This window comes from Trichechus manatus, unplaced genomic scaffold (genome assembly GCF_000243295.1).
Source record: "Trichechus manatus latirostris isolate Lorelei unplaced genomic scaffold, TriManLat1.0 scaffold00416, whole genome shotgun sequence".
NCBI lineage: Eukaryota > Metazoa > Chordata > Mammalia > Sirenia > Trichechidae > Trichechus > Trichechus manatus.
Window position 1 is genome coordinate 284,129 of NW_004444352.1, and position 25,512 is coordinate 309,640.

Here is a 25,512-nt window from a genome sequence, read left to right on the forward strand (position 1 = left end):
TACTGAAGGCTGTGGTCTTTGATCTTCAACAGTAAGTATTTCAAGTCCTCTTCACTTTCCGCAAGCAAGGTTGTGTCATCTGCATACTGCAGGTTGTTAATGAGTCTTCCTCCAATCTTGATTCCCCGTTCTTCTTCATATAGTCCAGCTTCTCAGATTATTTCCTAAGCATACAGATTGAATAGGTATGGTGAAAGGATACAACCCTGATGCACACATTTCCTAACTTTAAACCATGCAGTATCCCCTTGTTCTGTTTAAATAACTGCCTCTTGATCCAAGTACAAATTCCTCATGAGCAGAATGAAGTGTTTTGGAATTCCCATTCTCAAACGGTATTCCATCAATTCCTGGAGCCTTTTTTTTTCGCGAATGCCTTCAGTGCAGCTTGGAATTCCTCCTTCAGTTTCATCAGCAGTTCCTGATCATCTGTTACCTCTTGAAATGGTTGAACATCGACCAGTTCTTTTAGGTATAATGACTCTGTATTCCTTCCAACTTCTTTTAATGTTTCCTGCATTGTTTAATATTTTCCCCATGGAATCCTTCACTGTTGCAACTCGAGGCTTGAATTTTTTCTTCAGTTCTTTCAGCTTGATAAATGGTGACTGTGTTCTTCCCTTTTGGTTTTCTATCTCAAGGTCTATGCACATGTCATTATAATACTTTGTCTTCTCGATCTGCTCTTTGAAATCTTCTGTTCAGTTCTACTTCATCATTTCTTTCTTTTGTTTTAGTTTAGCAACTGAACATTCAAGAGCAAGTTTCAGAGTCTCTTCTGGCATACATTTTGGGCCTTTCTTTCCTGTCTTTTTAATGACCTCTTGCTTTCTTCATGTATGATTTCCTTGATGTCATTCCACATTTCATCAGGTCTTCCATCATTAGTGTTCAACGCATCAAATCTATTCTCGAGACGGTCTCTAAATTCAGGTGGAATATATTCAAGGTCATACTTTGGCTCTCATGGACTTGTTCTAATTTTCTTCTACTTCAACTTGAACTTGCATATGAGCATTTGATGGTCTGTTCCGCAGTCAGTCCACCGTCTTATTCTGACTGATTGTATTGAGCTTTTCCATCATCTCTTTCCAAAGATGTAGTTGACTTGGTTCCTGTGTATTCCATCTGTCGAGGTCCATGTGTATAGTCACTGTTTATGTTGCTGGAAAAAAGTATTTGTAATGAAGAAGTCGTTGGTATTGCAAAATTCTATCATGTGATTTTCCGCATCGTTTCTCTCAACAAGGCCATATTTCCAACTACTAATCCTCCTTTGCTTCCAACTTTCACATTCCAATCAGCAGTAATTATCAATGCATCCTGATTGCATGTTCGATCAATTTCACACTGCAGAAGCTGGTAAAAGTGAATTTCTTCATCGTTGGCCTTTGGTGTGGAAATTTGAATAATAGTCGTACTAACTGGTCTTCCTTGTAGCTGTATGGATATTTCCTATCATTGACAGAGTTGTACTTCAGGATAGATCTTGAAATGTTCTTTTTAATGATGAATGCAATGCCATTCCTCTTCAAGTTGTCATTCCAAGCATAGTAGATCATATGATTGTCCAATTCAAAATAGCCAATACCAGCTCATTTCAACTCACTAATGCGTAGGATACTGAGGTGATCTCTAGAAATAATGGTTGATTATAAATTGGGTGCTCAATTATGAATGGTTAAGTATTCAATGGGTGCTCAAGGACTAAGAGTTCATCAAGGAGAGGTTGTGGAGGGAGAATGAGATTTGGGCTTGTGTTGTTGACAGATAAGAGGCTAGTATATTATAACAAAGAATGAATTAGGAAACTCCTGCAGATTCTGTTCCAGTGAGTTGTCTTATTTCTTGAAATGGTACCTCTCCAATGGGAATTTGCTTACCCAACTAGGGGGAAAGGCAAACAGACATTAACAACTTTATGAGGCTGGTTAACCTTCAAATCTCCAGGGCTATGATAACCAGCCTCCAAGATGGCCTCCAACAATTCTCACCTCTTGGTACTTACACTCTAGTGTATACCTTCCCAGAATGAACAGGGTTGACCTCTATAACGAATAGGCTACCGTGGCAATGCTCCTTTCAAGGTGAGGTCACAGAGACATTGCAGCTTCTACATTGTTCTCTTGGATCACATGTTCTGGGAGAAACTATCCACCATGTCATAAGACAGGCAAGCTGTCCCCCTGACAGGGAAAAAAAGCTTCGTGTTGATAACTGCACTTACTTGCCAGCCATGTGAGCAAGTCAACTTGAAAGTAATCCTTCAAGTCCAGTAATGACTTCAGATGAATGCAGCTATGATTGACGTATTAACTGCCATCGCGTGGGAGACCTAGGTCAAAATCACCTAAGCCACGAAGTTGTTTTAACCACTAAGTTTTGAGGTGCGTTGTTATACAGCAATAGATATCTAATTCAAGGGTGTAGCATAGGGCTTGACAAAGAGAAAAGTTCACTTTAAGTGATGTACAATGAATAGGAAAAAATAATTTGAAATTGTAACCAGATGAGGATGGCTCCTGGCAGAGAACCCCGCTGAGAGACATCATATGATACTTCCACTTGACCAAAACAACCTGTCCTCTGTCCAGAGCACCTGCCATAATGGCCTACTATTGCATTCTTCCAGCAGCAACCAAACCATTCTACATGTTCTCCGTGAGCCCTACACACGAACTGATTCCTTGGATTGGGTGCAGGCTGTGAGAGCCAAGCACCAGCTGTCACGATGGTCCAGCCCACCCTGGCTGTGCAGACAGCAGAGACCTCTCACGCTGCTAGAGGATGGACTGACACGCCGCTGCGGGAGGCCGGAACTCGAGGGAAACGTCAAGGAAAACAGAGAGAGCACGACAGAGACGACGCAGGCTGGAGGGACACAGACAGCACCCACAGTAACCTGAACCCGCCCCCGCCCCACCCAGTGTAATCTCGGTACACGTGCATGCCTACGTGACTACCTAAAGGGGTTTACGTAGTTTTTCCAGTGACGTCATGGGTTGGGGGTAGGAGTGATGCGGAACACACAGGGTGGCACTGTCACATTTTTGTGCTGTGTTTCAGCAGAAATTTATTATTTTCAAAACGATATCTCTAAAGTTAGATATAATTCCAAAAACATTTTTCATAAGCCTGGCTTACACGGATCGATATAATGAACAAAAAGCTTTAAAAATTTATGCTATTTGACTTTGGGAACCTTATAATACACTCTTCAGGGAACTGTCATGATTACCCAATTACAGTGGCGCTTGGAAACCCCTGATTTTGCTGTTTATCTGCTGTAGTTTTCTTTGCTGCTAAGGTTTTTATAGTCACTGATTTGGTCAAAGTTTCTAATGTTTTTGGTACAGTATCGTGGTAATTAGTATTTCTGAAAGCAGGTGAATAATTTTTTTTTTTTTTTTGAGAACGAAGTAGTAATTCAAGGGAAAAGAATGAGCAATATACGGGAATAACAATTTACCGTTAACATCAGCACAAAAAAATAAACAAACCAAAGATTCTGTATGGTCTAGTATTGGAAGAGGTCGATGATGTGGGTGATACTATGAGTCCTGCACTGCGTAACATGAACCCTAGTGACGCCACTGTATTTTGAGATTTGAATCCGCTTTCCTTTCCCATTCACCGAAGCCACATGAACAAAAGCCTTCTCATGACTGATCTGAACTCCTCCCTGCCGGCATCACCTCCTCGGCAGTCTGGGCAATTCACGAATTGTAACCAAACCCCAGCGAGGCAAATAGGTCCACCTTGCACACATCTCTACTTCTGTCCCTTCTGATGAGATGGGGAGTCAAACTGGGAAATTAGGTTGATGTGTAGAGAATGAAGGGATGCTCTCTGTACTCATAATGGGATTTTCTGAAAATGAGGGATTATTTTTGCTTGTTTGTTTTGCTTGTTCGTTTTTCCTTAGCCTTGAGAGTGGGAATTGGAGACTGGAAGAGAGTTTGTTCCATATCCATCACTGAAGGAATGATGACACGGGTTATATCCAGGAGTGATCGCCCCCCGTGAATGTATGTTTTCCTTGAGCCACTTTCAGGCCGCAGACAATGGACTGAAAGACATTAGGGCAACACCATGCCATCACTGAACGAACTGTACCGATGTAATGATTGTCACACCTTTTTGGAGTTATGTGTATATTTAGGGTCTTGTCTCTCCAGACACTCTATCTTATGAAAAATAAAGTTATCGTATATGAACTTCAGGCCTCCTGCTTATCACCTCTCATCTGAGACTCCGCCTGTCGTCGTGGGAAGTGGTAGCCTCTCAAACATGATATAGATTGTCGAGATGGATGAGAGTTTTCCTTGGTACAATAAAGACATAGTTGGAACGTACACAAAAGAAAATCCATTTTTTTAAAGATGGAAAACATGCACCTCAAAAGAATGCTCAACAGCACAAAGGATTATGAAATAATGAGTAGGTGTCTCTCCAGAACCTCAGCTCCATTCCTAGAAGCCCCAATCGCCTACCGCTATCGGAGACCTCTCTGCACTCCTCCCACTTTCCAAATAGTAAAGAGGTCCCACTGCCCGCCCTTCTTCTTCTTGCCGGTTTCCTCATTTGCTGGCATCTAGGCCTTGGGTCCCAGCACGCCGTCTCTGACTGCCTGACCGTTTGTGTCCCCCTTGCTAGCCAGCCACGTGTGAAAGTGCCGATTTGCCCAAAGCATCGCCAGCTTACTGTGTTATCAAATCTTGTGACCTTTGACAGTCGCTAGGTTTCTTAAAGGAACAAAGGAGTTAAAGGAAGGAGCAAGCCAGAAAAAGCAAGTGAAGGAAAGAAAGAATGTTTGGCACACAAGACTAATTAGATTCGGTCCGTCCGGGCTCGTGAGCCTACGTTTTGGCGACACCGGGCTCTCTGGGCTTCAAGATCAGATAGCCCGGAACTTCAGAGGCCCTAGGTTCTCCAGGCCCCTCAAAGGTGAGCAAACAGAGAGGGGCAGAGAGTGGCCGGGTCACCAGGAATTAGGAGGCCAGAGGCAATTAATGGAGAGCAGCAGGGGGCGGGGCCGGGGGAGGAGAAGAGTTCCCACAGGGTAAGTGTGTTCAAGAGCAAATCAGGGAGGGCTAAAGGAGGCAACAAGGTCCACGCGATGTCATGGCCCTCGGCAGAGGCTTGGCTTGCCAGGCCAAGGCGGATTCCGAACACTCGAAGCTGGAACACAAAGCCCAAAGCTCCCAGCGCATGGAGGGGACCCGGCCTTGCTCTCAGGGAGAGGCTGTGCCATCTGGCGGCCACGGGCCAGCAACACGCTTGACCTTGACCCTGAGCGGCTGCTAATGGAGGGGCAGTGAGGTAAGTCCCAGAATGAGTCCGCGACAACCTCAACGGATAGACAGCCAATGTATCCCCGTTATACGCGCGCGTCTATGTGACTACCTAAAGGGATTTTACCTAGTTCTTCCAGTGACGACACGGGTTGCGGGGTAGGGGCGATGCGGACCACAGCGGGTGACACTGTCAGAGGGACACACCAAAATGACTGTCCAGAAATTCTTGTCCTGTGTTTCAGCAGAAATTAGTATTTTTAAAACGATATCCCTGAAGTTGGATATACCTCCAAAAAGATTTTTCCTAAGCCTGGCCTACGTGTATCCATATAACCAACTACAAGTTTAAAAAAGGCTATAGTAATTGGCTTTGGGAACCTTATAATGCCCTCTGTGGGGAACTGTCATGATTATTCAATAACAGTGACTCCTGGAAACCCCGGGTTTCCAGGTTTCTCTGCTGTTGTTTTCTTTGCTGTGGAGTTTTTGTAGTGACCGATTAGGTCAAAGTTTCTGGCGTTTTTGGTACAGTATCGTGGTAATTAGTATTTCTGAACCTAGTTGAATATTGTTTTTTTTTTTTTTTTTGAGAATGAAGTAGTAATTCAAGGGAAAAGAATGAGCAATATACAAGAATAAGGATTTACCATTAACATTAGTACAAAAACCAAAACCCAGGATTCTGTACGGTCTGGTGTGGGAGGAGGTCGATGATGTGGGTGACACTATGAGCCCTGCACTGCGTGACATGAACACTAGTGACGCCACTGTATTCTGAGCTTTGAATCCCCTTTCCTTTTCTGTTGTTTGAGAGAAGTAATGGGTTTTTTTTTCTTTCTTTCTGGCAAGGTAGAACATCTCCTGGGTAAACAGTTCAGCAAAATGCACCCAGCAGTGCCAAAAGATTTCCTCACCAAGAGCGGGTCTCCAGCCCCTGCCCAGGAGGACACCTTCGGTGTTTACCTTGGGAGAAATCGTGGAACGGGACACTATTTCTGTGAAAAGAATCATGACCGACCCTCTCTATATCGGTGCGTTCTGTACAATTGACAAGGGAGAAGGACCTATGAGCACCAAGCCAGAAGAGGCAGAGGCAGTAGAGGGGAGAGCGAGGAAGGCTTGGGCTGTGCTCTTATTTGGCACCGTGGGGAGGCGGGGACAAGGACCAGGCCGCCAAGGCGGGGGCAGAGGACCCCGCTGCGGATCCGTGCACACTACCTGGGAGCCATGCAAGTTCACTTCCCGCTGCCAGAGGACGGAGGGACAGGCTGCCGTAGCAGGGGTGCACCGCGGGAGGCCAGCCACCCAATGGTGAACGTGAAGGAACCTGCCAGTAAAACAGAGAGAGCTGACAGAGAGAGGACCCCGGTTCCCCTTTCAGCTGTAGGCTCCCTCTCCTGCTGTCTTTGTTGTACTTCTCAGTACAATAATTTAAAGATGTTGCAGAACTGAGAGAGAGAGAGAGAGCGAAGGAGAGAGAAAATAGGTTCTGAGAGGGGATACCTTGCCTACTGATGTACTCAAGTATGTAGAAAAGAGGTATCTGGCCTGTTCACCCAGTGCCTTGAAACACCAGTATCAGGGGCGCCACTCTGCCAAGCTTTTCCTTGGGTGAGCCTAAATTCTATGGCCAGTACCACAAGTGGCTGCTAAGTATACCAGGCTAAACAGAAGGGCTCTGGGGAATCATCCAGGCTGGCCACGTCTCTGCTATTGGCTCATTCATTGTGATGCTCCCCAGTCTGAAGCTTGGCCCACTGCTTCTGGAGGCTGTCTCCATGGTGATGGTAAATAAGTCTTAGCCCTGCCCACCCGACACTCACCTGTCCTATATAGCCTTTTAAGCCTCACTTAGAATTCTCAGTGGATCTGGAATAAAGTTTTCCACTGGCCTAGGGTAATTATCTGGACCTTTGAGCATCTGGGCCATTTCCTGGGGCAGAAGATAGCCAAGGTCTGCCTGAGCCTCCATATCTAGAGACCTGTGGCACTGGTGACAGTGCTACAGAGGTCACATGCAGACTTCGATTATGTGTGGAGGCGAAATCAGGGTGATGGGAAGAGAAATGTAGCTGGAATGCACACATTCACGGGAGCACAGGCCAAGGCCCAGTTACATTGCCAGGAATTCTAGAGCCCCACAGCCACCCAGACTGAGGGTCAACGTTCACTCTTACACATGGAACACTGGTCATCCATATGTCCACATCAAGACTCCTGAGTCCTCTGGGGGCACGGGATGTCCGTCCCTGGCTTCCAGGAGCTTACACAAATGCTGTGTGCCTTGGAAGACTGCAGAGGAGCTGATGGCAAAAAAAGGCAAATGGGCATTTCCCTTGTCTATGCTGGTCCTGCCCCTGGCTGAGTGTCACACTGGGGGTCCTAGTTGGATGTGGCACTCATCTAGAAAGGCAGAGTTTATGGGTGGGTGCCAGGTATGTACTGGGAAGATGAAATGGTGAAGTGCAGATTGACTGTGATCCCCAGAGAGAGCAGAGGCCTCTCACGGGTATGAGTGAATGTTCTCGGCATTGATCAGCTTGGTGGGGTGTTTGGTCACAAAGCATCAGCTGAATGAGCAGTGGCTGGAGGGGATCCTGTCTGCACACAAACTCCAGCTTGCCAGAGTCCTTTTCTGGTATAGCTTCCCCTTCTGGCTCAGGACACTGAAGACTATTCTACTCAAAAGGGCAAACAATACCGCCAGAGGTGTTCCCTTTTTCAACTCTAGGCTCCCTCTCCTGCTGTCCTTGTTGTGATAATTTTCAGGAGGTCAGTTTAAAGATTTCGCAGAACTGACACCCAGAGGGAGAAAGAGAGAGAGAGAGAAAACAGGTGCTGAATGCTGATACTAGAAGAGGCTGCATATGCCCAGCTCCCCATTGCTAACCTCCACATTGTCTCATGATCTTGTCTTTCCCTCAGGTTCCAGTCTCTACAAAAGTTTAAGATTAACCAGTGTTCCTCCTTGGAGAGTGGAAAACAAGTGATAATGATCTAGGGATGAAAAACCAAACAAAGCACCCATCTCTTGACAAGAAAAACCAGGATGTCGCCAGATAATACCCAAGAATGTCGCCAAAGAACCCCCAAGAATACCAGTAGAAAATTAACTCATCTGAGACATGACCACCTCAAGGGGGAACTAGCACAAACTTCTAAGACCCATAATCCTGTCCCTATAAAAGCCTTCAGCCGATCCCCGGTGGGGGAGACGGGTTTTTTTGAGGAATTTATTCTCCTGTGTCTCCTATATATTGATATATAATAAACTCTTGCTGCTCACCTCTCCCGTCTCAGAATTGGCTTTGCGGCAGGTGGCTCCAATCCGCGTTATTGTGGTAACAAATTCGGTGGCCCGTACAGGGAGCTTCCTCAGCTTGAGATGCAGCGGCTCCACAGCAGGGCCTGGGGCTGATTGACAGCTGTCCCGACAAGTAGCGTTGAGAGGTTTCATTTGCCTCTGGGGAGACTATCGGCCAGACCTGTGTCTGTCATGGCACCACTGGTCCCCATCCGCGCCAAAAGAGGTAGGTGAAAGAAAAGCAAGACTTGCATAGAAGGCATCCCAGTGTGAGTCTGCAACTCCTCTCCCTACTGCACTCAGGGCCAGGGTGGATGGGGAGCCCCAGCGGTTCTTGAGTGGGAACTGAGCCCTCAGTTTCTGGGGCGGGAGGTGCCCCAGATGACCATCCCTGTGAGTAGGAGAACAAGAAGGTACTTCTGGTGACTCTAGAGTCCTGGTTCCGGGTATGTGATTTCTCGTGAGTGTGTCCGGGAGGTTGAGATTCTCTAAGATCACCTCTGTTGGCAGACAGCGCTGTCTGAGAGGTTGAATGGGTCGAGATCACCTTCGTCAGCTTGTGGGATTTATTCATTTACTGTAGTTTTGAGTCTGTCCTGTCCATTCGTTTACTGTGGTTCTGTGTCTGTCCTGTCCATTGTCTGTGTGGACCTACTATCATACCATCTACTTGGGCACCCTGATTCAGCTGTTAGGGAAAGTAAAAATTCCCCGGGTGAGACTGGTTCTTGAGACAGCCATGGTATCTTAAGACTATATTCATGAGTTAACTGATCTGGATCCTGAGAGCCCTGAAAATGCGGAATGGTAAATATAATCTTTACGGGACCAAGTGCCCCTGATATTAAATGAAAGCTTCAGAAAGAAGGAAACCAAAGCTTGAACCTTATTGCTTAACATCTTTGATAAGTTAGCCTGGATTCCCCTCCCCCCCCACTGCTGATTCACTGGTTTGGGGTTCATATTTTAAAACACTATCAACTGAGTATACTAGAAGTAACTTAGAATTTCAATGACCACTTTGGGAAAGTGAGCTTTCATTTGTGTTGTCCGTTTTTTCCTTTAGGGAACTTTGCTTGATGCGCAAGTTTTGTGAAAAGATCTAATATTCCTCCATCTGAGACTCTGGCAAGATAATAAGTTTTATCTAGAACCTGTTTTTCCATTGAACTGAGTCAACCTTACCAAAAATTGCTATGTACACTTTAAGAAGCTAGGATCCACCTATCCTTTTTGTGGGGTATTGTCTGGTGACTTTATGGGTCTTTCTGTCTCCTTTTGTCCTGAGAGAGCTTTGGTATTTACTGGGTATACAGCCTTTCAAAATGCCTCCATTATCTTAAACATATGTAAATGTATTCTCTGAGTTCCGAGAGTGAGGGTAGGGCATGATCAGGCCTCCTCAACCCCCAGCCCCCAGTCTCCAAGGTCGTGTAGCTCAAAGGAAGCTTTTGAAAGAGCGTTTCCAGCTAGGTGGAGACTCTTTTAAGACAAAAGATAAGGAAAATTGCTGCTTTGCTATAGTTATCAGAAATTGAGTGGATCCTGATAATAGAACTGTAAACAAGTTCTCTCGATTACAGGAGAACTCTAAGAAATCAAAACAATAGAAATCACAATAAGACACACCAAACATGGCCCAGAAAAATGTTTCCAGCAGTAGTCAGATGCTTAAAGTTATATCCATATCAATGAATTGGTCAATTAAACAGAGACTTTGTGATTTCCAAAGCCAGTTAATAAAATTGTTAAAGGCTAAAAATTAGGTTGAGAAAAATATGAGAAATAGTAAAAATTGAATAAAAACTTGGGATGTTTAAACAGACTTTCAGCAACGGTTATGCTTTATGGCATACAGGCTTAAAATAATTCCCAATACATGTTAGGTAACTTACTGATGTTAAATTGAGTTAATAGATACTTGTCATAATTTAAGTTGATATACTTTGTCTTTTATGCCACAAGAGAAAGGAAAGAAAATATATATATATATATACACATATATTTAAGTCTGCTAATAAAGGTTCATTTTTGCCAGTTAAAGAAGTATGCAACAAAGACAAAGTTTAAGAGTTTTATTGAAAAAGAAACTTATTTGATATGGTTAAGTTTTATCTGACTAAAGTTTAATGGTTTAATTTAGGAGATTTTTAGGAGTTTTAATGTTAAGTAGCATATAAAACAAAGAACTGGGTTTCTCACTGTTAAAATAAAATTTTCTTTGATTTCTGAGTTAAAGGGTTAGTTTATTCTTTGTGTATGAAATCTGCCTCGAAGAGAAAGGTTTGGCCTCTCATTAGAATAAGATTTCTGAGTCTGAACACTAAGCTGCATGGCTTTTAGAAAAGAAAGCTAAGGTTTTTACTTTAAGATCTTCGGTTAAATAACTTAAGTATTGTTTCACAGTGACCTATAATATTATTATTTCTTTATTGTTAACTTGGTCGCAACTTTATCTTTTTGAATCTAGCATCATCAAAGCCAATCGTTTGAGCGGGGAATTCACATCATTTACCTATGAAGTTTTTTTTTATTACAATTCAGGTATTTAGAGATTTGATAATCTCAGTATATTCTTGGTATATCCTGACTATATGGTATTTTGCCTCAAAATTATTATGCATTACATCTGAAGGTCTTTGAATATGGTTAATGGTTTTATTTAGAAATATTTTTATCTAAAGTTTTTTAACACTGGTTTTATTTGGCCTTTACATTGCACTTGTAATTAACTTCTATTAGGTCTTTCACTATTAAGAGTATTATTTTTATAAGTTAATCATGGCCATATTAAGTTTTGTCATCTGCAGATAAGTTTTTACTTTGCTGATTTACTGAAAACGTTTGACCAAAATATCTCAACAAAAAGATGGACTATGTTAGACTTCCTAAAAGGACAGTGACTAGACTCAATCAAAATTTCCAGAACTCTTATGCAGAAGCTGATGAGTTCACAGACTGTGGCTGATCCAGAAACCAGTGGAATAGACATTAACTACATAAGACTGAGTAAATAAAAGGAAACTATGGGTTTTATGTGAGAATACTGCTGATGTTTTAAGGTCCTACCTTCTGGATATAAGAAATCATTTTCCTTTCTCCTAAAGTATCTAACTGGGGCTCAAGGCTCTCTCCTGCACATGGGATATTGGTCATCCATAGGCTCACATCCACACTCCTCAGCCCTACCCACATCAAGGGCCTGAGGACTGTTGGCTCCAAGCTCGTCACAGAGCTACCTGCTACAGAGGCCCAAAAATAAGAGGTTCTTCCCCAGTCCTTCCAGGCAACAGCATTGGGTGCTCAGAGTCTGGCTGTAAAACCCACCCATCTCCACGCTGTAGGGAATAACAACACACTTTCCTCCTGGACACTTCGGGGTGGCTGTCAGCCCCCTGCCTTGTTCAGCCTGTGTCCCCCTGCTGCAGCCGCAGGTCTGTGCCTACACCAATCACCCATGCCTGTCTAGAAGCATAGGTGAGAGCTTGCATGACACACTTGTTGGGCGACTACCTGGACAGCTGAGCAGAATCCATACAGGATAAGTGAGTGGACTTCTGGGCTCACATACTTAGTGGAAGGTTTGGCCACCTGGGGTCAGGACATTGAAGCTTTAATGGTGCTGGTGACTGGGCTAGCTCACACGAGCAGCCTATTGGGGCATATCAAAACAAAACAAGAAGCTTGGACACAGTAACCAAATATAAAATAAATAAATATAATAACTTATTGATGGCTCAGTGACAAGTCAATATCAAATCACATAAAGAGGCAGTCCATGATGGCTTCAGCAAGCTCCCAAAATAAAGAGTCCAGAAATTTTCCAGAGGAAGAAAATTTCTTGGAATTACCAGAGGCAGAATACAAAAGATTAATATACAGAACTCTTCAAGAGATTAGGAAGGAAATTAAGCAAAATGCAGAACATCCAATAGAGGAAATTTTAGATTAGAGAAGAGCATAATGACAAATTGAACAGACTGCAAGAATCCATAGAGAGACAGTAATCAGAAATCCAGAAGATTAACTAACAATAAAATTTCAGAATTAGACCACTCAATAGAAAGTCATAGGAGCAGAATTGAGGCAATGGAAGTCAGAATTGGTGAGAGTGAAGATAAAGCACTTGAAACCAACTTATTTGAGGAAAAATAAGAGGATTTAAAAAATGAAGACACTCTTTTAAGAATTATGTGGGATTCTAGCAAGAGCTATGACCTACAAGTACTTGGAGTACCAGAACGGGGGGGATAACAGAAAATGCAGAGAGAACTGTTGAAGATTTGTTGGCAGAAAACTTCCCTGATATTGTGAAAGATGAGAAGATATTTATCCAGGATGCTTATCGTACACCACATAAGGCAGATCCCAAAAGAAAGTCACCAAGACATATTATAAGCAAACTTGCCGAAATCAATTCTAAAAACTTGGAAGCACTCTGTGACGACTGCAAACACTCATACAGATTTCTGATGTTCATCGACTTCAATAACTCCCAGTGTAGGGGCACAGGAGTCAAACAGCACTACTGGGAAAGGGAAGATACGCTGGTTATTCACAGAATGAAACAGTCATTAGCAAAGGGTAAACATGTACATTGTGGCGCTGGAAGAATGAAAGCAGCATGGGTAAATACTATCAAGCAAGTAAAAGAAAACAGACAACAGTAATTACACAAAACACAAATGAAGAATTTCAGGTTTTGGTCCGATATGTAAAGAGCTTGGCAGTCATCACTCTCATCCTCAAGAAAAAAAGGCTGAACATACTGAACTCGGAGTATTGAGGTCACAGGGCAAATAACTGCCCCCAAACCTGGAGAGACACCTAGATCATTCCAGAGCAGCAGCCCAGGAGCAGAAACCACCACCAGGATCAGTACCATTCTTGGTGTATACAAGCTTCAGGAATAAATATACCAGAAGGCCCACCTTAGGGAGACCCACACAGTTTTGTGAGTTTTACCTCCATGAATCCTACCAGCTTTCAGTGTGAAGATCAGAGAAAAATTCCTTTGTCCTGCTAGTGGAGGCTGGTAGAAAAGCAGCCGTTTTGAAATACACCCAGAGCATTCTGTTCTGCTTCACAAGGCCTGCTCTGAAGGAAAACTGTTTTACCCGAGTCTAACAGCCCTAGAGTAGTTAAATACCCAACCTCAGCCCCAGGCAGGCTTCCTGTCTCATCACAGTGGGAGATGGGAGAAGCAGAGACGCACAGGTGAGTTGCTGCGCAGGGACCCAGGTTCACTACCAGATTGAGACCTGATTACTGGAATGCAGAGTACTGATGGCGCTGACAATGCGAGCAGCAGTATTAGTTAGGGTATTCAGAGTTGACTTCATTGAGAAGAATGACCTGGGCTAAGACCTGAATGGTGCAAAGGAATGACAGAAGGCACAGCTGAGAATAGACTGTTCCAGGAAGAGGAAATGCCAGAGCACAGGCCAGCAGATGGGAGTGTGCCTGGTATGTTTTAGGGAGACCCAAACCCCAGCATGGCCTGAGCAGAGTGAAATGCTGGAGAGTGACAGGTGAGGAGTTTGGAGAGGGGATTGGAGCCAGTGGGCATGTCATGTTCTGGGGAAAGTGCTGGCTTCTGAAAAGCATTTCTGAAAAGTGCTGGCTTTCCATCTGAGTGACATGCAGAGCAATTTAACACCTTTAATGAGAGAGGGAAAATGATATAATAGCTCTTAAAGAACTTAAAGAAGTTGTAGGAGGCAAATGTAAACTCTGCGAGGTATGTTAGAAGGTTATGGCCATAATCAGATAAGAAATGATGAAAATGGGCATACACAAAGAAAGTACATCAAAGAACATACTTACTGAAAACGTCAATACTTTTCTAGTAACAGGAGGTAAGAAACAAGGATACTCATTATTCCATTCCTATTCAACGTGATCCTAGACGTTGTAGCCAATACATACCAAAAAAGAAAAAGGAAGAAAAAAGGTAAAGAAGTAAGAATGTTAAAGATTAAAAAAAATCGAATTTTTTATATTTTAAGGTTAAATAATCGTATACATAGAAGCCCCAAAGATGGTACAGACAATTACAGGACTGAGAGTATTCAGCGTGCAAAATAAATATCGAGTTAAGATTTTAAATATTTCAATTATATATGCAAGCACTAAGAAGTTGTGAAATTAATTTTAAAAAGATAACATATATTTACTAAGGATAAAATGCATCAAAAAGGAGTGTAATCAATAAGAGGTCCTAAGGGGGAAATTGTAAAACATTATTAAACGAGATTTAAATGGACTGAAGTAAAGAAAAGATAGTGCATGCCCTGAGACTACTGTTCTCCACAAACAGATCATCATTTCCAATGTACTTCAACAAAATTCCAATTTTATTTTTTTGAACTTCACACAAATTCTTCAAATATTTATATGTAATTACAATTGTCCACAAATAGCCAAGATATTCTAAGGAATAAGGAATGGGCTTGTCCACACATATCATATATAAGATTGTATTCCTACAGACTTATTTTATAAATGGAGCTATAACATATTAGACAGTATAGAATCATTATAGGCATACGTAATAGACCAACAGAAAAAAATAAACAGCCCCAGAAAAGGCCCTCCAATCTCTATGGAAAGTTAATTCAAGACACAGCAAGCAGCGCCAGGCAGTGACAGAAAGCATTCACACTTCAATATGTGGAGAAAAATCAACTAATTGGTTTCGTAAGTGATTAAGTGCTCAGCTACTAAACAAAAGGCTGGAGGTTGAAGGTAAGGTACAGGTACCTTAGAAGAAAGGTCTGATGATATACTACCAAAAAATTAGCCATTGAAAATCCTGTGGAGTGCAGTTGTACGGTGAAACACATGGGGTCACGATAAGGTGGAATCAAGTAGAAAGCAAAAGCTTTGTGTTTTATCAAATAATTATCTAATTGGAAGTCTGTTCCTATGTAGTCCACATGCAAAAATCAATTCCACATAGATTGGCTTTAATTATGAGAACGTAAAATTATAATACTTTCAGAAGTTATAAGGAAATGATCTTATGACATCAGAATAGAGAAAAAAACTTAATAACAAGGATCAGTCATAAGGGAAAAGATTGACAAATGCAACTATATTAAAATTCATAACAGTTCATCAAAGGGCAACAAAATGAGTGAGAAGATAAGTTACACAATAGAGGAAATTTTTCCAACGTTTATAAAGAAGCCCTAAAAAGTCATAGAGGTATAAATTAACAACAGCAGAATATGCACAGCCTTTTCAGTAGTGGAGTAGAGTAAGGGATTTGAACAATAAAATCAAAGCAAGACATGGTTTTATACACAGATTGCAAGATCAAAAATTACTTTATTAGATAAACAAATGGAACAAATCAGATATATATGAATATTTTATGAGATGGAAAATTTGTTTTAGTAAATTAAAACATGGCTATGATTTACAGGAGTCCTGGTGGCGCCATGTTTAAGAGCTTGGCTGCTAACCAAAAATTCAAAGTTGGAATCCACCAAGCCGCTCCTTGGAAACCCTGTGGGGCAGTTCTATTCTGTCTTATAGGGTCGCTATGAGTCAGAATCGGCTCAACAGCAACAGCTTTTTATCATCTGTGACTCAATGATTTCCCCTTCACTAGAGAGTGATTGTACTTTGAGTCTGGAAAGACAATGGAGCAATATTCACAAGAGCAAAAGCTACATCTGAAGCACCCGAATTGTGTAAACTCTACAATGCATAGGTAAATTCTGGCCCATTCATACAATGGGAGCATGCATACATAGTAACTTGGGTAGACTACAGCTACAGACAAAAACATGTATGAAACTCAAAAGCATTCTGAGGAAAACAAGTCATGGAAGAACCCAGACACAGTTATAACTAAATTTACAAAAAGCTCAAAAGAGGCAAAAGTAAATATAGAGATTATTGATTAAGACTTGGGTGTCACATTTATGGATGCTTCTTAGATGTAAGCAAACAATCAGCAGGACTGGTTTCCTGGGATTAAAGGATTAGGATGATAGTGTTGTGAGACATCTCGGTCAACTGACATAGTTCATAAAGTTTATGATCTACATTCTAGTTCGGTGAGTAATGTTTGGAGTCTTAAAAGTTTGTGAGTGGCTATGTAAGACACAACTATTTGTCTCTACTCGTCTGGAGCAAAAGAGAAAGAAGGAAACTAAAGACTCCAAGAAGAAACTAGTCTACAGGGCTAACAGTCTACGTGAACCTGAGACCAGAAGATCTAGATGAGACGGTATCTGGCTACCATGGCCAGCCATTCTGATAAGGGCCACAGTAGATGGATCCTGATAGAATGGGAGAAAAATGTGGAAAAGAATCTCAAATTCCTAAAAAAAAAAACAAAAACAAAAAAAAACACCAGTTGACACCGGAGGACTCCCCAAGACTGTTGCCCTGAGATACTCTTTAAACCTTAAACCAAAACTAGCCCCCTGAACTCTCCTTTTAACTAAATAAGGTTGGCTCACATAATAAAGAATATCACCTGTGAGTACTGTGCTGCATTAAAAAATCATCTATAAGAGACCAAACGGTCAACAATTATTTTAAAACAAAGTTAAGAATGTAAGGGGAGGGAAACTAGGTTAATGAAAAGGGAAGAACCAGAACAGAAATATTGAGAATGTTTACGAATTGTGAAGAATGTCATCAATGTCACTGAACAATTTGTGTGGAAACTGGTGAATGAGAACCTAAACTGCTGTGTAAACTTTTACTAAAAAAACAATAAAATGCTGTTTAAAAAAACAAATAAAAGACTTGGATGTCAAAGATATAATCCCTGTAATAATAATAAACTTTTCCAATGCAGATAGCAATAATGTCCAGGCGGGAAATAGATGAGATCAGGGTGGGACACAGTGGGAGGCCGTAAAAACTCACAAGGTCTATCTATTGTCAGGGATTTAGATTCCTGTTACTTAAACTATACATGAACCGTTTATGCACTCCTTGTTTATGATATAGTTGATAATAAAAGCTTAAAGCAACGGCTGAAAATATGAAAGAAATGTAATTTTCATATAATAATTTTACAAAGTCATGTGAAAACCCCTTCATTTTAACTTGTCCTGGTTGAGAAGGACTTACATGGCTAAACTTTTGATACCTGAATCTCAGAAATTGACATCTATATTCACTAGAGCAAGCTTTGTTAGAGCGAAATACTGAACACAATCTAAGGGTCCACTGGTGGCAATATGGTCAAAACAAACAAACATCAATTGTATGCAGTACTATGAAGTTTTATAAGAATTTAGATTCAAGTTCTGTATGTATGTATTGTTATAAAAAGATCTCCAGGAAAATTTGTTAATTAGAAACCAAGTGTAAATTCCAAGCTACATTTTGTTTAACAAAGTAGGAGAAATACAGTTTCAGTTTTAAATTTTCACGCTTACATCAGTTAAAATAGGCACTTCTCTGTGTTTGAGAAGTTTATATCCATTAAATTGAAAAATTCTCAGTACAAACATAAACTAGAAATTTTCCCGAAATGGAAACTGTAAACCAAAGAAGTAAAAAACACCATCTCATAAGCTGAGCTTGTCTAACCAAAAGAAACACTTTTATTTTAGATTCCAGTTAAAGACTGTGGAGAGCAGGTGGAAAGTAGTTGAAAATTGGAGGAACTTAATAGCAGCTCTAGCAGAGACAGAGGACACAGACTCAGACTCGGGAAACATGCTCCCCACACACCTGAAAGACTCAAGGAAGAAGCATCCCTCCAAAAAAGGATGGATCTGGAGACCCCACACACCATCCAGCTGGATTCACTGTCCCCTGCTTCATTTCACTGGTGAATTTATGAGAGGACCAAACCCCACCTACGGCCCGCTTAACAGTCAGGGACTTCCACTACTAAATTCTCCCCCATTTTCCACCACACGACACAGTGTGAGAAGGGAGCTGTAGTTTTAGAACTGCACGAAAAGGGCTCCAGTGCCTGGGGGAAGCCAAGAAAACTGCAAGGATGGGACAAGGATGGCTCTGGAGGACCTGAAGCTTGGTCTTTTCAGCCAGAACTGCTCTGTCTTCAAACTCCGTGGTCAGCAGACTCTGTCATTCAACACAAAGAGCCAAGGCGCAGGACAGGGATGTTAACGCTCCATGATGTCAGCCCTGAGAGTCAGCTAAGGAAGGTGGCCCCAGGTTTCCAAGACTTGAAAATCCACATGTGTGTAGAGAAAGGGCCCAGTGACAGTGGAGCAGGGCCTCAGGATGCCTCTTAGGGCTCAGACCCTTGGCCATCTCAGCCACTTTTTACCTCACTGAGGAACCACAGGGCCCGGAACACATGGTCCCCCAACAATTCATATCTACCCGCACCCCTTGTAGTTACGATACCCCAGTTCTCTGTAGTACTCACCATATCCTGGCTCCAGCTTCTGGAAGTCTATGTGAATGTGCTGTCTTAGCCCAAGAAGCCACTTCAGGAAGAAGGATGGCAGTGGAAGCAGGGCCATTAGGCAGTTTGGAGGCAGATGAATGATGTTTGGTCCACACAGCCAGTCAGGGCAGTTAAAATCCTTACTTGAGATTGCATGGATGTGCAAGATGGCCGCCCTCAGTCCCCTGCTGCCTAGACTGGACTAGCTCTCCCTGTGCCACTCCTGGGACCTGAAGTGGAAGAAGGAGACAATGCTGGGTAAGGAGGAAGTGACAGGTTCCTGGCCTTCAGCTCTTTCTCTCCCTAGGGCTTCCCCCCAGTCTCAAAGACATGCTCCACTCTGAGGACATTCGCATTTAAGGCAGATACTGCTCCAGCCTTTCAGAGAACACACTTGCATTCTTCATGCATGCAGCTCCAAAGGCCTCTTCCTTTGCCAACAAAGTCAAAGAAAAAAAAGTTTCCTCATCCCCGACCATGAGGGGCATCCAGGCCTGCCCAGGCTGGAGAACATGAACCCAGCTTCCTCCAGGGCATCAAAGGCCCATGGCTTAGGTTGAGGGTTCACCTATGAGGTTAAGGGTTCACCTTAATAGAACAACCCACAATTTTATTGATATTAACATGGCTGAATTTTCAGCAAGAATGTATTTTCCAAGTTCAAGTCAATGAACTCATCATGTGTCAATGATTTCTAATCATGTGCAGTTGAAAGTCTTCTGTTGTGCTTTGCTTTTTTAAGATTTTCAGGACAATTAAGCATGATAATATATGATCAGTATTTTTCCTGTTGATTTTGCAACCAACACTTCTTTCTTCCCCTTAAGGTTTTTAGTTTGTTTTTCTTCACTCTTTGGCCATGACACCACCAGTTCCCAAGCTTTCCAGAAATCTGGGAGAATTCCTGAACACATTCTCTTTAAACCTTATAATAATCAGTCAACCAGTAAATCAGACAATCATTAAGTTTTCTCTAAGGAGCAGTCTGTTCCCATTTCTTTCCTCCCCAAGACGCCATGCCGCTGACTGGTACTCCTTTATTCCTTGGATTCAGTGTAAACGTTCTCTCTGTCTCTCGCATAAATCTGTATACTAGTGGCTCCATCCTACTTCTGTAACAGTTATTTTCAGCTTAAACTGGGAGCTTGTGAGATACAGAGAACACAAAGCCCCATGAAAGATAAAAATCTGCATTTGCACAAGATCCCTGGGGTATCCATATCCACGTACTCCCTGCTCCAGGGCTTATAACTGAAGGAATGAACATTCTATATTGGATGCCCTGTCTCAGCCCAACTACTAGCCATGTCCACACCCCCGCCCCGCTCCTTGGCTGGCTTCAGCGGTCCAGCCAGGTCCTGCTTGCCTGTCCAAGACTCCGGCCCATTCTGGGCTTATCGCTTAAGCTAGATGCCACCCAGTGTCCCCACACCCCCGTGACTACAGCAAGCTGTGTGTGGAGAAAGGCCTGAAGGGGCGATGGGAACTCATGCACGCACCCACAGCTGTCTCCGAAGTACAGTGCAGGTTACCAGTGAAACTCCTCGCAGACGTGAACACCCAGACACCAGGAGACAGACAGCGAGAACCCCTGGAGAAGCCTGGGCCAGGAGGACAGAGCCAACCCATAACTGGGACAAAGGCCCTGAGGGCTGCCTCCTTCCCACCCTCCCCAGCTCGTGAGTCTGAGGATGTCCACTATCTTGGCCTTCCTAGAAAGACTGGGAGCGAGCTGCTCCCCGCAGCCCAGGGATGGCCAGGGCTGGGCGAAGAGGGGGTTCCAAAGCACAAGGTGAGGACAGGGGCTACGAAGTGCTTCAGAAGGATCCAGAAAAGAGAGGCCAAATCAGCCACTCCCCCACCTTCGTCAGCGCCTGAGATGGAAGCCCCTGAAGAGAGACTCACAGGTGGCAGATGGCACACGCTGGGGAAGCGCGTGGGGGCGGCACAGCTGACCTGGATCCAGGATGCCTCTGTGATGACCTCCCTTTCCTAGAGGGAGGGGAAGACACCAGAGCCCAGTTCTCACCCCGGCGCTGGAGACTGTGATTCACGCGCCACCGGGAGCCTGGAGAGATGGGGCACACAAAAAGAGTGTGGTGGGGAAAGGCTGTGCTGGAGGGCAGGAGTGGGTATTCTGGCAGGGAGGGCTTGTTGGAGATCCTTGGCGCCGCCCTTTGCCGACACTTGCTAACGCAAAACGTGAGTCAGAGCCACCTTCCGCAAAAATCAATAATGAGACATGGGTGAGGTGAGCAGCAAGAGGGTCTCTATTGTATATTGATATACAGGAGACAGAGGGGAATGGGCTCCTCCAAAATCTGCCTCCCCTCCTGAGGCCAAACAGAGAATTTTATAGGGACAGAGTCAAGGTCTAAAGGATCTGTGGAATTTTAATTCCCCTTTGAGATGGGCACAAAGACCACCCTCTAGACAGGATGAGCTTCTGCGGGTATTGTTGAAGATCCTCTGACGCCATCCTGGTTTCGGTCACAACATGGACCCCTTTGTTCAGTTGTCTTGCTTCTAGATTTTACCACTTCCTGTTCTACCTCTCAGAGAGGAACTTAGGTTAATTTTAAACTTTTATAAAATCATGGGAAAACAGGCGGGAACAGAGAAGGAAAATAAATCTGAATCATAGGAGCATGCAGGAGTGGATAATAAATCAGAATCACAGGAGCATGCAGAAGTGAACTATGCAAGCTATGCAATAACAATACCACAATACCCAGGACGCTAGGCCTACATAGCCTCATTCCCATGCAGCTCCTTTCACCCTCAGGGAGCTGCAGAAGGCTGGGAGTACTGAGGAGGCCGTGACAGGATGGGGAGACAGGTGAGGGCCCAGAGCAAACTGATCTGCAAAGGCCAGGCTACTAGAGAAGTGCACACTTTGTTTTCGACCCCTTCCTTCCCTTGCATCACCACCATCCATGTTTGCCTTGTGACGCTCATGCTCCCCCAGCCCCCAAGGCCAGGCTTCAGTCCCAGGGCTTTGAGGCAGGCAGGGTGCAAAGGGAGCTCGACCTCCAGCCCCCACCTTGGCCAGCCCCCTTTCTCTAAAGCTTGATTCATTTTTAACTCCTTCCAGAAAACTTTATTTAAAAGAAAAGAAACACCTAGGAATAAATGTAACCAGGGAGGTGAAAGACTTGTACAAGGAAAGTCATAAAACATTATGCAAAGAAATTAAAAAGATCTGAATAAATGGAAGTCACCTCAGAATAAAGGCCTGGAGATCTACTTCCAAAAGTCCAAGCTATTGAAAAAAGAAGAAAGGGACAAAATCAAAACATTAACTACAGACTTCGAACAAATAGAAAGAGAACAGCAAAAAAAGCCCTCAGCCAGTAGAAGAAAAGAAACAATAAAGATCAGAGGAGAAAAAAACAGAGAATAGAAAAACAGTAGAAAGAATCAACAAAACCAAAAGTTGGTTCTTTGAAAGGATCAACAAAACCGACAAACCACTGGCCAGACTGACAAAAGTCCCAACTATTGAAAGCCCTACAGAGTGCAGTTCTACTCTGAAACATACAACGTGGTCATGAGTCAGAATCAACTCAAAAGCAACTGTTTTTTTTTTTTTTTTCAGTTTAAATAAATGGGAAGATATCCTGTGTTCATGGATTGGAAGACTTAATATTGTTAAGACGTTAATAGTACCCAAAGTGATCTACTGATTCATTGAAATCCCTGACAAAATTTTAACAGCAAAAAAGCAAACCCTGAAATTCATATGGAATTGCAAGAAGACATGAATCAATCCAAAACAATCTTAAAAACAGGAACAAAGTAGGACAACTCACTCATCCACTTTAAAAAATGTACTGTAAAGCTACAATGATCCAAACAGTCTGGTTCTGGTATAAGGATAGAAGTAAACACCAACGGAATAGGATTGAGAGTCCAGAATAAACCTATACATTTATGGTCAATTGATTTACCAAGAAGGTCAAAAATTTATAGTCTGAAAAAAATAGCCTCTTGAACTTCAAATGGGGCTGGGAATACTGGGTCTCCACATGCAAAAGAATGAAGTTGGACCCAGATATCACATTACATATGAAAATTAACTTAGACTAGAATAATAACCATATATAAACTAAAACTATAAAACTTTTAGGGTAAAAACGCATGAGTAGTGCTTCAGGACCTAGTTTTTGACAATAGATTCTTAGATGTCACATCAAAATCATGAGCAACAAAAGACAAAATAGATCAACTGGACTTCATCAAAACTAAAAATTTGTGCATTAGACTTTATCCAAAAAGTGAAGGTACAAATTACAGATTGAAGAAAATATTTAGGAATTATATATCGAATAAGGGTTTAATATCCAGAATATATAAATAATTCCTACAACTCAACAACAAAAAGAAAACAACACAATAAAAAATGGTCAAAGGATCTGAATAGACATTTCTCCCAAGAAGATACATACAAACGGCCAATAAGCATACGAGAAGATGTTCAAAGTCATTAGTGATTAGGGAAATGCAAAGCAAAACAAAAATGAGATACCATTTCACATCTACTAGGATGGCTATTATTAAAGGTACCAATTTAAAATGGTACTGGCTCTAGGGAAAACATTTCAGAGATTGCTGAAAAAGTTAGGAAGCATTGGTGGTTCAGTGGTAGAATTGTCACCTTCCACTTGGGAGACCTGGCTTTCATTCCAGCCAAGGCACCTCATATGTAGCCACCATATATATCTGTCAGTGGAGGCTTGTGTGATGCTATGGTGCTGAACAGGTTTCAGTGAAGCTTTCAGACTGCGACGGGCTAAGAAAAAAGGCCTGGTGATCTATTTCTGAAAATCAGTTACCTAAAAATCCTGTGACTAAGAAGGGTCCGTTTCATTCCATAGTGCATGGGGTAACGGTAAGTCAGGGCCAACTCAAAAGCAGCTAACAACAACAGCATAACATACAAAGGGAAGCACATTATGTCTATTTGGGCATTAGATTACATTAAAGAATTAAAGTTCATTATGTTAAGAGTGATAATTATGCATATTTATATGATATATCTTGAAAGAAGTAAAGCCAGAATGTTCCTTAAAAGGGAGTATGTTAAGACTATGCATAACGTACTTTGGACATGTTATCAGGAGGGATCAGTCCCTGGAGAAGGACATCACGCTTGCTAAAGTACAGGGTCAGTGAAAGAGGGAAGACCCTCAGAGAGAAGGACTGACACAGGGGCTGCAACGATGGGCTCAAGCATAGCAACGATTGTGAGTGTTTCGTTCTGTTGTACATGGAGTTGCTATGAGTCTGAACCGACTTGACACTACCTAACTACAACAATATAATATATTCTTATATAAACGAAGTGAACAGTGGTCTACAGTATCACAAATTGTTGAGAGTAACAATAACAAAGACCTTACGTGTGAGTCTTAAGCTTAAACACCAGGATATTATTGTCTCAGCCAAGGACTGTAGGTAAAATCCACAGAAGCTGAGAAAATAGAAAGACGAAAGATAGAAGACCAATCCAAAATGTAGTTATAAAGAGAAGATTCATTGTAGTACCTGTCTCTCCCTCTCTCATCAGCAACGGAGGAAGGTTTTCATGACATTTTTCTAAAACATAAATTACAATGGCTGTTCAGAATCTCTCAACACAAAATAACAATCTCATTGGTCAGGTGGGAATCTTTTCCTTTATGAATGACAAAACTCCGCAAAACTGAAACACGTAAGAACTTTATCATTTTATCTCCTCATATAACAAGAAGTTCCAGAGGTTACAGTTCAGGACGAGACAGGTGCTCTGCGAAGTAATCAGTGACTGAGGCTCCTTCTTTCTGCCTACTCTACCTCCATTACCAGACAGCCCACACTGTCACTGTGGCAAGCTGGCTGCTGTATGAGAAAGAGTAAGACTGAAGGATGAGGGGAAAAGCTTATTTTCTCCTTCTTCGGCTTTGCATTGCTTACATGGGGAAGTATGAGACCCAGTGACTTTCTCTATGTTATTGGCAAGTTCTGTGTCAAACAACCACCCTTGTTAAAATGGAAAATGGGGATGCTGATTCTTCAGTGGTAAAACTCTCACCTCCGACATGGGAGACCCAGCTTCAATTCATGGTCAGTGTACCTCATGCACAGCTACCACCCATTTGTCAATGGGGACTTGCATATTGCTATGATGTGAAAGAGGTTTCCAGGGAGTTTCCAGACTAAAAAAAACTAGAAAGAAAGGCCTGGAAATCCACTTCCAAATGTAAAAAATGGTCAAGGGACTTACATACACATTTCCTCCAAGAAGATAACCAAATGGCCAACAAACACATGCAACGATGCTCAGTGCCGTCTAGGCACAGGGGAAATGTAAACCAAAACCACATGAGATAACATTTCACACGCACTAGGATGGCTATTATCAGAAAAATGGAAAAGAACAAGTGTTGATGAGGATGTAGACAAACTGGAAAACTCATGCACTGTGGGTGAGAGTGTAAAATAGCACAACCACTGTGAAAAACACTTTGGCA

General features: G+C 42.5%; 1 long non-coding RNA gene across 1 annotated transcript in view; it reads right to left on the reverse strand.

Annotated features, from left to right (window-relative positions):
- LOC111819367 (uncharacterized) overlaps positions 1 to 25,512 on the reverse strand; it is a 38,932-nt gene that overhangs the window by 4,049 nt on the left and 9,371 nt on the right. Inside the window, exon 4 of the long non-coding RNA XR_002823030.1 lies at positions 18,980 to 19,230. This is a non-coding gene — a long non-coding RNA (uncharacterized LOC111819367). The remainder of the gene's footprint in view (positions 1 to 18,979; positions 19,231 to 25,512) is intronic.